General features: G+C 49.1%; 1 long non-coding RNA gene across 3 annotated transcripts in view; it reads right to left on the bottom strand.

Moving 5' to 3' along the window:
• The window catches only part of LOC135966764 (uncharacterized), a 152,706-nt gene that overhangs the window by 56,116 nt on the left and 81,748 nt on the right, over positions 1–14,842 (bottom strand). Inside the window, exon 1 of one of the 3 annotated variants that reach the window (XR_012421737.1) lies at positions 7,660–8,228. The exons of 1 other annotated variant lie outside the window; for it this stretch is intronic. This is a non-coding gene — a long non-coding RNA (uncharacterized lncRNA). Of the gene's footprint in view, positions 1–7,659; positions 8,229–14,842 lie in introns of those variants that run through there. One more of the 3 variants, XR_010580355.2, reaches the window with a different exon arrangement.

Here is a 14,842-nt window from a genome sequence, read left to right as displayed (position 1 = left end):
CCTTTCCTCTCCCTCCTTCATTTCCTTTCAGTCCTCACCTTCCTCACTGCACTTCCTCATCCAACTCAGCTGATGCATTCTCAGGTCAGTAGAGGGTTTTCTTTCACTCTATGTTTTTATTGCAACGATCATTCTTAATGAACAGAAACCTGTTTCGGACCATGTGGATGCCACCTCATGACCAACTGCTGCCCCACGGCCCCGTGTCCACTCAGTGTCCTCACGGCACAGGTGCCCAGTAGTATGGCTGTGACCAGGGGTAGCAACACGGGACATAGGAGAGGTATCCCAGCCAAAAGGTCCTGCAAAGCCTCCCCAGCAAACCGGAGCAAGGCCCAGGGCGGTAGGGAGAGCGCTGTGCTCATGCTGTAGGCAGTTCAGCTTCTGCAAACTGTCCATTGACTGCAAATTACTTTGTTTCCATGGTTACAAAAGAACCATAAGCATTCTGAAATATGTTCTTGGTTTCATGTTTGCGAAATCTAAGCAACATCATAAGAAAAATCACTGAATTCTGTCCGAGGCTCTAGGGGTGTTTTCCTCTCTGAAAGGAGCCCCTTCCGGGACTTGGGATTGAGTGACAGCCTTCAATCACGGTTCTCCTGGTGGTAACAGGGAACTCCTCAGCCTGCTGGGAGCTGGGGCCCTCGACAGCCTCATGGCTCCACACGCCAGGGTTCTAAGGATCACACGTGTGCAGATAGCAAAGCTTGCTGCACACATGCCAGGTGCTAACAAGCCCCAAACTTCTCACTCATACTTGCTAACTACATCTCTTCTCCCAGCCTCCATGGCGTTTCACACTCTGCCTTTATATAGAGATGAACCATGCGTCCTGAGTGCTACAAAGATTCACCTCCTTCCGGGCAGAAGGGTGCATCTTTCCATCACGGGGTCTTCACGCGAGCCGGCCCAGGATTTGCAGAGTGGGTGAGTCTAACGTTGATGATACTTTCTCAATATTCCCTTCACACCCTTCCAAAAACAAGAGTACTGCCAGCTTCTTACCGAGGTTGTAATGAGCAAAATATTTTTCTCTTATTTGTCACTTTTTAACGTAATACTAGTGAAGAATGTGACTCTACACGTACACTGTAAGCACCCACACCGTGAACATTCTGCTCTCCCGTGACTGTATTCACAGGTCACAAGGACAAAACTTCTCCATAGTAGCCAAAATTTATTTATTTATTTATTTATTTATTTATTTATTTATTTATTTATTTCTGTTAACATGACTTCCACTCATCTGAAAGTCACAAATGTGGCTTTTCCTTCATAAAAAGATCCAAAGGATCCACAAGCCAGGTTTAATAAACATGTTGGTCCAGGTAGGAAAATGACCCCTCAGTCTCCCTCCCCTCAAAGACCAGGGCAGCCAGGAAACTGCGCTCTCCAGTCAATGACAGCCGGCAGGATTCCCTAAGTAAGCAACCGGAAGATTCCCATCTCGCAGAGCGCGCCTTTCAAGACAAAGAACATACTACCCAACTGAGGACTGAGGCAGTAAAGAAACATGTTTTCGGCCGGGTGCGGCGGCTCACACTTGTAATCCCAGCACTTTGGGAGGAGGAGGCAGGCGGATCACAAGGTCAGGCGATCGAGACCATCCCGGCTAACACGGTGAAACCCCCGTCTCTACCAAAAATGCAAAAAATTAGCCAGGCGTGGTAGCGGGCACCTGTAGTCCCAGCTACTCGAGAGGCTGAGGCAGAAGAGAGGAGTGAAGCTGAGAGGCAGAGTTTGCAGTGAGCCAAGATCACGCCACTGCACTCCAGCCTGGGCGACAGAGCGAGACTCCATCTCAAAAAAAAATAAATAAATAAATAAAAAATAAAAATAAATAAAATTTAAATGTGTCCTCATGTTTTGGCCTTTGAGACAAAGCCTCTTATTTAATCGAGTTCTGACTGAATTTGACTCACAGTACTCTGGCAGATTCTTCATTCTCTGGTGAGATAGAAGAATGTCGCAGGGTGAGGGCAATGCCAGCCCTTTCAGGGTCAACTTTTTGAGGAGTGATGTCTGGCAGAACACAATCCAACACCATAGTAGGATCCCCCACCCAACAACTTAGACGCTTTCTGGTACTTACTCTGTCTGCTTGTTTCCCTTTCTTGAATTCAGCTGGGGGAAAAAAAAAACAAAAAAATCAAAACCAGAAACGAACAGCCCATGTATTTTTGTGTCTGAAAAGTTAATACATCCACATCCAACTTTCTAAATGAGACCACGGCCGGTATGATGGTCACCGAACAGTGGCCACTGTTGACAAAATACAAAGTCTTCTACAAACATGAACGAGTTTCTAGCAATACAAAAGTCAAGGGAATTTACTCCACATATTAAAGCTGTCAAGGGTGCTCATCAAAAATGTACTTAGAGGTTTTCCTTTAAAGTTATTTTTGAAGATTTTTAAGTTGCAATACTTAAAAGCCTCTGGGAAAAGAAAGGATACAGGTATCTGGAAGATCTATACTAAATGATTTTCATGTCTTTTTTGATAAAGTTAAATAAGATCAGCCTTGAAGTAATGGGTTCCACTACTCTGAGGCTGTGGATGGAATCCACACCACGAGACAATTGAATAAACAGCAAGGCTGCACACACAGGACGCAGGCAGTGAGCCAGCCTGACTAGTCATGTTCTGGGTCAGTTCTACCCAGTTCTGCCCAGGCCCCACTGGAGATGAAAACCTGCCCTGTAGAAGCCTTCAATCCCCACCTTTCAAAATCTAATCCTCAACTGAGGCCCAAGTCCAAAAATCTACTGAAATCTTAGCCCGCGTTAGACCAGCTGTCCCCCAGCCTTTTTGGCACCAGGGATGGGTTTCATGGAAGACAATTTTTCTGGGGGCTGGTTTTGAATTGCAACTGTTCCACCTCAGGTCAGGTATTGGATCCTCATAAGGAGCACCTCCGAGATCCCTCACATACAGTTTACAATAGGGTCCCAGCGCCTAGGAGAACATGCGGCTTACAAGAGGGTCCCAGCGCCTAGGAGAACACGCGGATTATGATAGGGCCCCAGCACCTAGGAAAACATGCGGCTTACGAACAGGTATTATATCTAGGAGAACAGGTATGAAATGAATTGGTAGAGCCAAAATCCACCGGATCTACCACTTCAAAACAAACACCACTGTCCAATATTGATGTGAGCCAAAAACATGGAAGTCCTGAGGGCCCACACTGAACACAGCCAGACACCACTTCTACAAGAAGCAAGCATGCGCCTAGAGATCACCCGTGATGACCCAGGAGAGCAGTTTGAGCAGAGACAAATGTGAAGGAGAGGCATATAGGCCAGGGTGCTGGGTGTGCCCGTCTTTGTGACCTCACTGAGACTGCTGACCTCTAGCCCTTGGTGTCTGTCCTATGGAGGAGGTAGCCCCCAAATCCCTGCTTCCCTTCAGCACTGACTGAGGTGGCCCTGAAGTCTCCCCAGGGCTGAGACTGCTTCTAAATCCTGTTAACTGCACATCCACATAAAAAACAAAATATCAAGTATGCAGACAGCAAAACAAAAATACGTGAATCCTCCCTTATTCAACAGGCATTTAAAAAGTAACAGGAAAATTGTGATAGGCTTTAAACAACCACCAGCTATCACATCCTGTTGACATGTTTTAGCTAATCAGGAACATCTTTACCAAGCACCTGTGTGTTCAGGAAATCAGTTGACAGGTCCCAAATAACCTCGGAGCCTGCGACCTGACCCCCACTCACGCACATCACCTCCCCAGAGGAACGAGCCCTGGACACCTTTCAAATGGTGAGGAACAGGAACAAGGGTAGCTTTCCCTCAACACCACAAAACAAGCTCGACCCCGAGGAGCCCGGAGAACAGCGACGTTTGTTTAGATGCTTTCCCACTGACCTTGTCAGAGGGAACGTTCCCACCCCACACGGCCCAGTGTTTTACTCTCCCTGGAATACCAGCAGCCATCAACTCTCAACAAGCTGGAAACAGAGGCCAAGCTGACAGGAGGCCTCTCTCCATTCCCTACTGAATTCGCTCAGGACACGGATGTTCCCAAACACACACGGCCCCGAGTATTCCACACCTGGAGAACATTCAAACAACAGACGCTGCAAAGACGTTCCCCTAAAGAGAAACTCAGTTTCTAACTTCCCTTAGGGAAAAATATGAGATCCAGAATTTTCCAAAAAATCAAGTGTGGGATGAAGCCACTCACCTCTGGCACTTCCTAACCTTGCCTTCCCACAGGTGCTCAGGCATGGCCCCGTGACAGCCCCGTCCACCCAGGACGGCAGCAGGGCTCAGGCAGCCAGCACCTGGGCAGCTGGCGAAGCAACCCCAGCGTGAAAATGGCACCCCAGGCACCACTTCCCGGAGCCCCTCAGCAAGAAAAACAGAGGCGGGACAGAACTGAGGGCTGACTTGAGGCTGGGGAGCCACAGACCCACACAGCTCAATCATCAGACATGCTCTTCTGTGGACAGAGCCCAGGGTGAGGCCAGCACAGAGACTCTCGTGCCGGCTCCATGAACCAGCGTCCTCCAGGGCTGCAAGTTTGTGATCACAGCTTCAGAATTTGGTTCCAGAATCTTCCGGATTCAAAGACACACCAAACTGGAAAGCTGCCAGGACAGCAGGGCCCAGGAGCAGGCTCAGGGGAGGACCACATAGAAACCCCACACACAGCACACACATATGCATGCTTACTCCACACATGCCACCCCTTCACCCAATACTAGACGTCCAAATGCATGAATGCACTCCATACACACCCTCAAATACACTCACCAAATATGATGCGTGTACACACTCCACACACACCCTCAAATACATACGACACACATGAACATGCTCACTCCACCCACACCTGCTAAATACACTCACCACATACGCACAAATGTGACACACCTGCACACTCATTCCAGACATCACACCCCTCACCAAGTACACAGGTGCACACAACCCCAAGTCCAGAACCTGCAGACTCCACAAGCTTTGGTTTCCCCCACTGTTTCTCTCATCACATGAGATCCACACACAGGTGTCATTTACTGACATCTAACACCCCGGGAGGCCCTTAGACAGAACTGCAGTCACAAGTCGACTTCATTCAGGCATTCATCACCAGCCTCCTGAAGCCATCTCCTGTCCCTACGGGGAGCGGGGGCCGAGACCAGAGACGACACTGGGCTTACAGATCCCCAGGCTGGCAACCCAGAGAAATCAAGAGGGCTCGGCCATGGCCCTGGAGGGAGATGGGCACTGAGTGCTCAGGTATGCGAAATATGAGTCCTCATTTCCATACAGTGTCACCTACGACAGCATCAGGTGAAAGCCAGTGGTTTGGCATTCCTGGGATAGACAGTCCTGGAATTACAAGGGAAGCTTTTTACTCCTCCCCTCTGAACACATGAGGTCCTTGGTCCCCTCATATCTAACACTGGGAATCCGAATCGGTGACTCCTTGTCCACCTGAGGACCACCCAAGAGGATCCACACACTTGCTACAACAGCAGCACTGCACCTGGTCTGCAGGGGAGCAAAGCAAATCCCACCTTTATGACTAAAACTGGATTACCCCGACACTGGCAGCCTGCAGTGTGTATATCGTCAAGCTCCCACATCTGCGCCACCTGCAAGAGGAACACAAGCCCTTAGTCCCAGGTTCTCAGGATGGCCTGTGAGGTGGATGCTGGTACCCTTCTCATCTCCCAGTGGAGAGGGGAGAAGGCCAGAGTCAGGCCTGGTGTATCAGGAGGGTCGGGGTTCAAACCCCATCTGCCTCACAAAGCAGCCCTTCCCGTTCAAGTGACTTCTATCATCAGCCTTAAAATGTACCACAGTTACCAGCAATTCTGAGTGCTGTTCCTTGGGACGTCAGAAGCAAACATTTTGTTAGAAAGATTTTGCCAAGTCTGCTTTCAAAATCCTGTGTTATGAAATGACTAATGAAAATTTGAGCTATGAAATAAAGCACATAGTTAAATGAATCCCAAAATGACTATCGCGAAGGAAGTTTTAATTTGAAGTGAAAAATATCCTCTAAATGACATCAGCCAGAATTATCATCAATCATTACTGATCCCATATGCTTCATGAATTATACAGCATCATCTCAGATATGAACTTAAAACCGTTAGCTGAATGCACATTTCACCGCAACCAAAGTTCTGCTATAATAAGTAGCACAGGCGTCTCTGGAGAGGATTTTAATTGAGACTACAAACAATGCGCATGATCATGGTAAGAGGTTCCATGCTGGCTGTTCTCCAAGGTGCAACACAGAGAAACACCACTAACCTCAAAGAAACCTGCTGCTCTGTAATGAGATGAGAGATGAGAGATGATGTGGATGGACTACTGTAAATATTTGAAAAAGAGAAACATTGCAGGGAAAGAATCGTATCAGTTACCCTTCACATTCTTAGAAAAAAAAGTTTTTCTTTTGGGATGATTTAAAAAGAAAATGACATTTTTGGATTTTTTTTTTTTTAACTTTTCTTTCTGAGACAGGGTCTTGGCTCTGTCGCCAAGATTGGAGTACAGCGGAGCAATCGCAGCTCACTGTAGCCTTAAGTGATCTTCCCACCTCAGCCTCCAGAGTAGCAGGGACCACAGGCACGCACCACCACACTCAGCTAATTTTTCTGTTATACAGATGGGGTCTTGCTATGTTGTCCAGGCTGATCTTCAACCCCTTCACCTCAAGTGATCCTCCTGTCTTGACCTCCCAAAAGATTTCGCCTAAGCGACCACTTCTTATCGGAAAACAGACATTAGAGCAAATGCATTTCTATAAGATTTTCTACTTCTTTTCACTGGGGAAAAAGGTAACTTGCCTCCAAGGGTTGGAGACAAAGACGTTACTGCAGACAAGAGTGCTGTGCATCCCAGGAACCACTACACCACGAGGCACGGCCGTGCACCCTGGATGCAGGAGTAACACACGAGGCTAGCACAGGCCGACGCCGGCCCTCTCCAGAAGCAGGTCTATCCTTCCCTCCTCTCCTCAGCCCCCTCTCCCTTCAGGCCTCAGTGGCTGCTGACAGGGGAGAGGCCACAACTAGAGGAGGCTCTCAACTCCACCAGGGACAGGAGCCCCGGACACTGGGGACTCAACTGCTGCCCTCCGTGCCCACCTCCTTCTGGTTCAGCCTTCTCAGGAGTCAGGCGTGGCCACTTTGACCCTCTTTCCCTTCTGTGGCTCCTACAAAAACCAGTCCAGCGAGCCCAGGCTGCCTCACACACCAGGGACACCTGCACAGGCCCCCTCCATGTCCTTATCCAAGCTCCTGGGGCCAGAAGGGTCTTGCAATATTTCACTTTCCAGTTGAGCATCCCCAGCCTGAAATCCAAAGTGCTCTGAAGAGTATTTCCTTCGAGTGTCATGGGAAAGCTCGGAATGTTTCAGGTTTCAGAGCATTTTGGAGTAGGGACTCTCAGCCTTAATTTGAACCTCTTCAAGGAAGCCACACACTGAAGCCCCCGATGTCCACCCTACACAATCCCAGCACACCCTCTGAAGTCCTCAGTAGCAGATTTTCTTTCTTCAAAAATAACCACAAGTCACAAACTCACACGCAATCACAGAAGGGGGTTGTGGACACCCGCACAGACGATGAAATTTAACTGTCACATTTTTACCTGGGTAATTTAAAGTCATTCCTCAAAACACACCTGTTTTACTGAGTTGCATTTTAAGGTGAACACACACAAATCATTCCAGGGAAACAAACGTCTCTTTGGGCTGCGTGTGGTTTCTTGACTCCCATGAATAACTCAGCGTTCACCCTCACTTCTGGACAAGGGAGACGATGCAAAGAAATCTGTTAAAATAAAGACATGAAAACAAGTTTAAGAAGGGTTTGAAAGGTTCCTCCTGTCCCCCCGGAGGGGAGAGGAGGACGCCTGGAAAGCTCATGGGGGACAGGAGCACAGCCTCCTCGGTGTGCCATGGACGCCACCTCGCCAAGCCTCGGAGAGGATGATGCCTGGAAGACTCACAGGGGTGGGAGCACAGCCTCCTCAGTGATTTCTACACTCAGCAGCTTCAGAAATTCCCGTAGAAGCAGAACACATGAGAATTGAGACTGGAACACCCCAAAGAAAGGGGACGAGGGGTCAAAAAAAGCATTCGATCATTACCAAGGAGCGCGGGCATGAAGCCGCTTCAAAGACCGTGTGAGAAGTCACTCATAGGCGTTTCAGAAAATAAGGGTAGTGCGGGATTGCTCGATTAGCTCAAACAGGCTGCCGTCCCTCAGGCCATGAAGTCCCTGAGATGAGCCTCTCAGTGAGCAGAAGTCACTCGCATCTCTGCCAGAGAAAGTACTACAAGCCGACACATAACGTCATGAAACCTGGGCTTCAGCCCGTCGCCAACAGTGAGTCTGACACGGTACATCCCTCCAGATGGTCAAAGACCCCAGGGATTCATCAGACCTCAAAGGGCTGTGTCTGTCCAGCCCCTTTTCCAAGTTCTGGATGATTTTTCCTAATGTACTATAAGCAGCATGTTCCAGTAGAGACGCCATTCACTGACTCTGGGTCCTCTTAATTTTGAAGTTAGAAACACACTTGGCCAGGCACAGTGGCTCATGCCTGTGATCTCAGTACTTTGGGAGGCTGAGGCAGCTGGACTGCTTAAGTCCAGGAGTTCGAGTCCAGCCTGGGCAACATTGCAAAACTCCATCTCTACAAAAAATACAAAAATAAGTCAGGCATGGGGACACGTGGAACATGTGCCTGTGGGTCCTGGCTACCCAGGAGACTGAGGCAGGAGGATCGCTTGAGCCTGGGAGGTTGAGGCTGTAGTAAGCTGTGCTCACACCACTGTCTGGGCAACAAAAAGGGATTTTTTGCCTGTCTCAAAAACATCAGAGATAAAGAATTATATACCTGACTAGGCCAAAATAAAAGAGGTCTTGTGGAACGACCTGAAACACAGCTGCAAATTCTGGCAGGGCCTCCCCTGGCTTGATTTGTGGTGAGTGTAGGACCACTCTGAAGGATAGGACCCCAGGCATCTTCCAATACTAGACCTTACAGTACAACTTCCCATCGCTGGACAGAACACTGGCCTTGGAGCCTGGGACACCCTGGGGCAGTGCCACCATCCGGAGGCCTCCATGGCACAAGGAGCCCCTACCATCATGAAGCCTGGGACGTCCATCAGAGCAGTGCCACCTACCTGAGGCCGCATACCAGAGGAGCCTGGACATCATGAAGCCTGGGACATCCTGGGGCAGTGCCACCAACCCGAGACCGCTGTGACACAAGGGGACCCTAGTGCCACTGAGAGGCTGCACAGCAGGTCCAAGCCCAGGCCAGGAGTGAAGAGGCTCCATATCCTTTCCATCCATCTAGCTGAGTCCACAGACGTCTTGGAGCAGAAGTGCATCACCCTCAATGTCCACGGGTAAGTTTTTGGCCACAGAATCTGGAAGCATAAAAGATAGTTCTGGGCTGGTTGGTTGCCGGCTCGGATCTGTCCTCTTTCCACACAAAACCTGGCTCACACCAAGCAGCGTCTAAGTCCTGGAAGACCTGCTAAACACAAGTGTAGTTACAAAGCGGAGAAACTGGAGGGGGCCGGGCTGTGCTCCAGTGGCCACCAGCGTTTATCAGGAAGACCCCGGGCATTACAGGGTCCAGGGCAAGGACTTCCTGGCAACCAGGACATGGAACAAGAACACATTCCCTGGTCCTGTTGAATATGAATCGGGTAAGAGCCGATTCCCTCCCTCGGAGGACTGAGCAACGCCCCACAACACCTTGCTATGGGTATGTTATTACATACGTTGGTATGGGTATGTTATTACATACGTTGGTATGGGTATGTTATTACATACGTTGGTATGGGTATGTTATTACATACGTTGGTATGGGTCTGTTATTATCTCCAAAAGGGTACTGTTCTGAATCCTGTGATGTAGAATGATAGTTAGCAACCCTGTTTCAGGGCATATCTAGAAAAAAGCAAAATAATGACTACACAATTTTTAATTCTTTGTAAATTATAACTATTACCATGAAAATTCTAAAAATGTGAAAATCTTCCCAACTGTTATTGGACAAGCTTCAAAATAAATACCCTGGCCTTGCTTGCCACACCCACAGATGTGCCAAAATAAATGAAAATATAGCCCAAGTTAGTAGAATCAAAACCTGAAGATGTACGAGCCGTCCCTGCCTCACTATCTATACATCATGTAGAAATTTAAGAGCAGGTAGTGACACTGCAATGCAAGGCTCAAACCAACTGGGTATTTGGAAACTTCTATGCAAATTGGCATTTTCGGTTTTTAAACACGGTGTTATTTGTACTTCAAACAGGTAACTGTTGGTTCCCTTGGAAAAAATATAGCCATAAACCTAGTCTAAAAAAAAAAAAATACCGGAGTGGGTATGAGAGAGAGTAGCTTAGAAACTTTAAAAGTGTCCATAGGGAGCAGTGCCTCATGCCTGTAATCCCAGTACTTTGAGAAGCAGGCCCCACGGGGCCTTTGAGGACACCGGTCTCCTCTGCTGCCTTCCTCCTGGACTGACCCCACGACATTCACTGGGTTTCCACCCCTGTCTCATTCAACATCCCAAGGGTGGTCTGCATCCTCATCTGGGGCTCAGCTCTGCCCCAATTTCCTAAATCTCTGCCTTCAGAGCCTGAAAACACCCACGCCCAGGGTCACCCTAAGTCCACGTTTACCCCAGAGAGTCCCAATTTTATGTTTTGCCAGCATCGCCTTAGTGATAATTTATCCTGTCAATTCCAACTGCCTTCACACCTCACCCCCTGCTGTATCCCAGCAGACCCCACTCAGATGCATATGCCCCAGACCCCACACCCATGCTGTGCATGCTTCGCTGCTCTGCCCATGTGGAGACCACCTCTCTTTCTTGAGGAATCAGCTGGCGATCATCTCCTTGTGGAGGGCTGCCCTGATTTCCAAGTCTCTCCAGCAAGGGCAGAAGCCGTCCTCGGTATTTCCCCGAAACTCAGGCCAAGTATGAAGATGGCGCAGATGCTAGCTGTGCCTGGGATGCCATGGGCAGTGTCCCCAGATGCTCTGCACATGGCCCAGGGCACCGCCTGGACACAGCAAGTGCTGAAGAAATAAAACTGACGTGCGCTGACCTCTGATAGGGCCCCCTTCACCGTCCACATCTGTCTCCCCTCTGGACAGTAAAATCCACAAGACAGGGAGGGCTTGTCTCACTCATCTTCAAACTCCCAGGGTCACCCTGGTAGGTAAAGGGGACTCAAATGTCTTCTGAAGGAAGCCACTGGTTAGCTGCCGAGTTAAAGGGCCTCTGAAATTCAGAGCTCTGCATAGGAGTCCAGCACATTTTATTATGAATGACCCCAACCACGGCAGAAGTGGCCGTGGAACCAGTGCTAACCAATTCAGGGTTTGTTCACTGTTTCTCAGTTCATTATCACAACTCATTCTCACAGAGCAGCCGCGCACAGATCCTCAGACGTCTGCACAGAGTGGGACGATGGCGCCGAGTCACGTCAACGTCCTGTTGCAGACTGGGAGACACCGGTCAGACACGGACCCAGGCAGAGCACAGACCTCGCGTTAAATTAGCTCCGTGTAAACAGCACTCCCTGAGGCCCTTTCCTATCCGCACAGCTTTTACAAATTCAACTCTTGCACCTGACACCTAAGAATACTGGACACCCCCATGTGAATCCCCCATTTACCTCCCAAAATGACCGGGCATGGTCGAGTACAAAACATTTCAACATAAGGGAACTGGAGGGCATGTGGGGCTTTCTCGAGTCCCTGCTGCCTCCTAATGGGAGGGCCCAACGCTTCACACCCCTAGTGAAGTGCGGGTGTCTTCGGCCCCCTGGCTTTGACCTGGAGCTAATCAGCATTAACTAATTTCACTTTCCAGGACCAACTTCAAAGGCCTGCAAAGCCAGAGAAGGGAGAGGAGATGGAACACGCCTTCACCTCAGACCTGCTGCAAGCACGTACTTCTCAGATGGGTCCCAAGGTGCACAGCGTGTCCGATGCCTGTTTCACATCCATCGACCTGCAGGTCTTCTATGTGGCATCAGCCTCCTGGGCACTGGAAACAAGAGGAATAATGGCAAGTCCCCTCTGCAGCAAAGGTGAGGAAAAGGGACCCAACGCAATGGAACTGTCCTTTTTCTGACAGTCTCAAAACAGAAGGAAAATACTGTACAGCCAACTTCCCCTCACGCAGGTTCATTTACCTGTGACTCAGAGGCCATGACACACAACTTCAGGTTCTCACCGATTCCTATTTTCCCCATCCAGGAAGCCTTTGTTTTTAATATCGTACGAACTTGCCATTTTGTAGACCAAAAACAGCAAATATTGGCAGTTTCCTACAGTTCAACCGAATAAAATATGATCATGGCCTTTAGTGAAACCATGAAGAAAAGGTGGGTATCTCAATATGTGTTTCCAGACTGGCTTTGTTCCTGAAACACTAACTCTGTTCACTCAGGATTTTAGACACTGAAGAATAAACATCAATATCCCACCAAGAAAACCAAAAGGATGAAATAATTTCGCATCCACCTTGGAGCCTTTTTAGGACAAGGCAGGACACAAACTTTTAAAAAGCTGCAGTTGTCCCTCTGTATACACAGGGACATGGATTCCAGAACACTCCCCGAGTTTACCACAGGACCCGCGGCCACCCTATGGAACCGCATGTAGGAAATGTCAGCCCTCCACAAAGCCAGGTTTTTTCAGTAAGGGTTGGTTGGAAAATAATTAACATAAGTGATCCTTCGAAGCTCAAAACCCATGTTGTTCAGGGTCAGCTGCATTTACTACTTGTGTCGTATCTGAGGCCTGAAAGCCATCATTCTCGATACCTTAACGTGATGGTTAACAAACTAACTGTTCTGATTAGAAAGAGGAAAAAGCTTATTTTTAAGCTGACAACGAGAGTGGACGCGACTACGGTGAACGGAGAACAGACCTAAGCAAGCACCAAGGCTGGGGTGACTGCCTGTGCTCAGACCCACCAAGGCCTGTTCCTCCATCTCCCTCTGCTGAAAGGGATAACCGCTTCTCCCCCACGAGTAAAGGGCCTTTTTTTAAACATTCACACGAGAAGTGCTACGAAAAGCTGAAAAGTCACAGATAACATTTTTAAAAATAAACGTTAATGTAAGCATTTAACAAGCCCATTATGACTTTAAAAAAAAAAAAAAGGTATTAACTTCCTTTGTGCGGTGGCTCATGGCCGTTTTGGTGGTCGAGGTGGGTGCATCACCTGAGGTCAAGAGTTTAAGACCAACCTGGCCAACATGGTGAAACCCCGTCTCTAAAGAAAATATGAAAATTAGCCAGGCATGGTGGCAGACGCCTGTAGCTCCAGTTACTTGGGAGGCTGAGGGAAGAGAATCACTTGAACCTGGGAGGGAGAGTTTGCAATGATCCGAGATCGTGCCATTGCACTTCAGCCTGGGCATTGAGTGTGAAACTCCATCCCAAAAAGAAAAAAAAATTATAAAGTTTTCCTTCTAATGAACCTATCATTCAGACACCGAGGTATACTATAGCTACTTATTCAGCCCTGAGATACACCACAGGAGATATAGGCGAACAGGACACAGTTCTTCTCTGAAAGAAGGCTGCACCCTCAACAGAAGGGAGCCACACCCTCCGAATGGAATCGGCATAGGGAACAGATGCTGCTGCAGGTGGAACTGGCTGCACAGAGCACCCGCTCAAGTGTCTGAGAAACAAGGAGCCGTTGATGCCAACACCTTCCATACCTGAGCTGGGGTAGTGGGGAGCCTGTCATCACCACCACCACCACCCGGACAAAGAGCCCCAGAACCACACAACGAGCTTACAAACTCACCGAGGCGATGACCGAGCAATGTGCGTGGAGTGATGCGAACACGCAGACGTCAGGGCCACGCGCGGCGTTGGTTTTGTGCATCAACCTGAGCGTGCCCGGGGTGCCCAGATGGCTGGTTCTGCATTATTTCTGTGTGAGATGCATGTTTGCCTCTGGACTGAGTGGACACCCATCCTCGCCGGTGTGGGGGGCACCACCCTATCCACCCAGGGCCCGAGTAAAACAGCAAGGCGGGGAAAACTGGGTTCACTCCACCTATCTGGCTGATGGGCCAGTGACATTTGTCTTCTGCAACCCGTGCTCCTGGGTGTCAGCTCCTCAGACCCGGGTGGGATCTGCACCCTCCGCTTCTCAAGTCTTCAAGCCACACCCTCCCAGGATTCTAGCTTGCAGGCTGTGTGTCCTGGGGCTTCTTGGACTCTGTAGCCCCTGCAGCAGCCCTCCCTCTGGAGACACACGCACACCCGGCTGGCTGTCTCTCTGGAGAGCCCTGACTAAAACCCACCCCTAAAAGTGGTCTTCAGAGTTTCTTTCTAGCCCTAAGATCCCAGCGCCCCTCCTACAATTCTAGGCGGAAAGGTGAACGGAGACCAATGGACAGAGTTGTGTGTGAGGACCCGCCAGGCAGCAGCACTGGGCAGGAGGGCACTAACGCTCACTAAGCAAAGAATCAATGTTGCTTGCCACAACAATCAGAACCGTAAAGATTTCTTCAAACAGAAATGAGTTTGTTTCATGATTTGCTCTTAATACATAAGAAAGCATAAAAGTAGGCCTATTAACAATTACGTAAGTCTTTAGAGGCCCTTGAACTACTTCTGTCCCTTTGTGTTTTTATAGAAAATAAGCCTGAGGTTAAAGAGAACAACATCACTGGCCACAGCTGGGGCCACGCGAGGACACAGCTTATACCCCTGAGGTCCCTGGGTGCCCCGAGTCCTTCCCTTGCTATTTATGGCAATGTGGAAGAAACCAGGAAGTCTGAGCATGGACCTGACCG

The sequence above is a fragment of the Macaca fascicularis genome, chromosome 13 (assembly GCF_037993035.2).
Source record: "Macaca fascicularis isolate 582-1 chromosome 13, T2T-MFA8v1.1".
Lineage (NCBI taxonomy): Eukaryota > Metazoa > Chordata > Mammalia > Primates > Cercopithecidae > Macaca > Macaca fascicularis.
The sequence above is the reverse complement of the archived record's forward strand: the minus strand, read 5'-3'. Positions and strand labels throughout refer to the sequence as shown.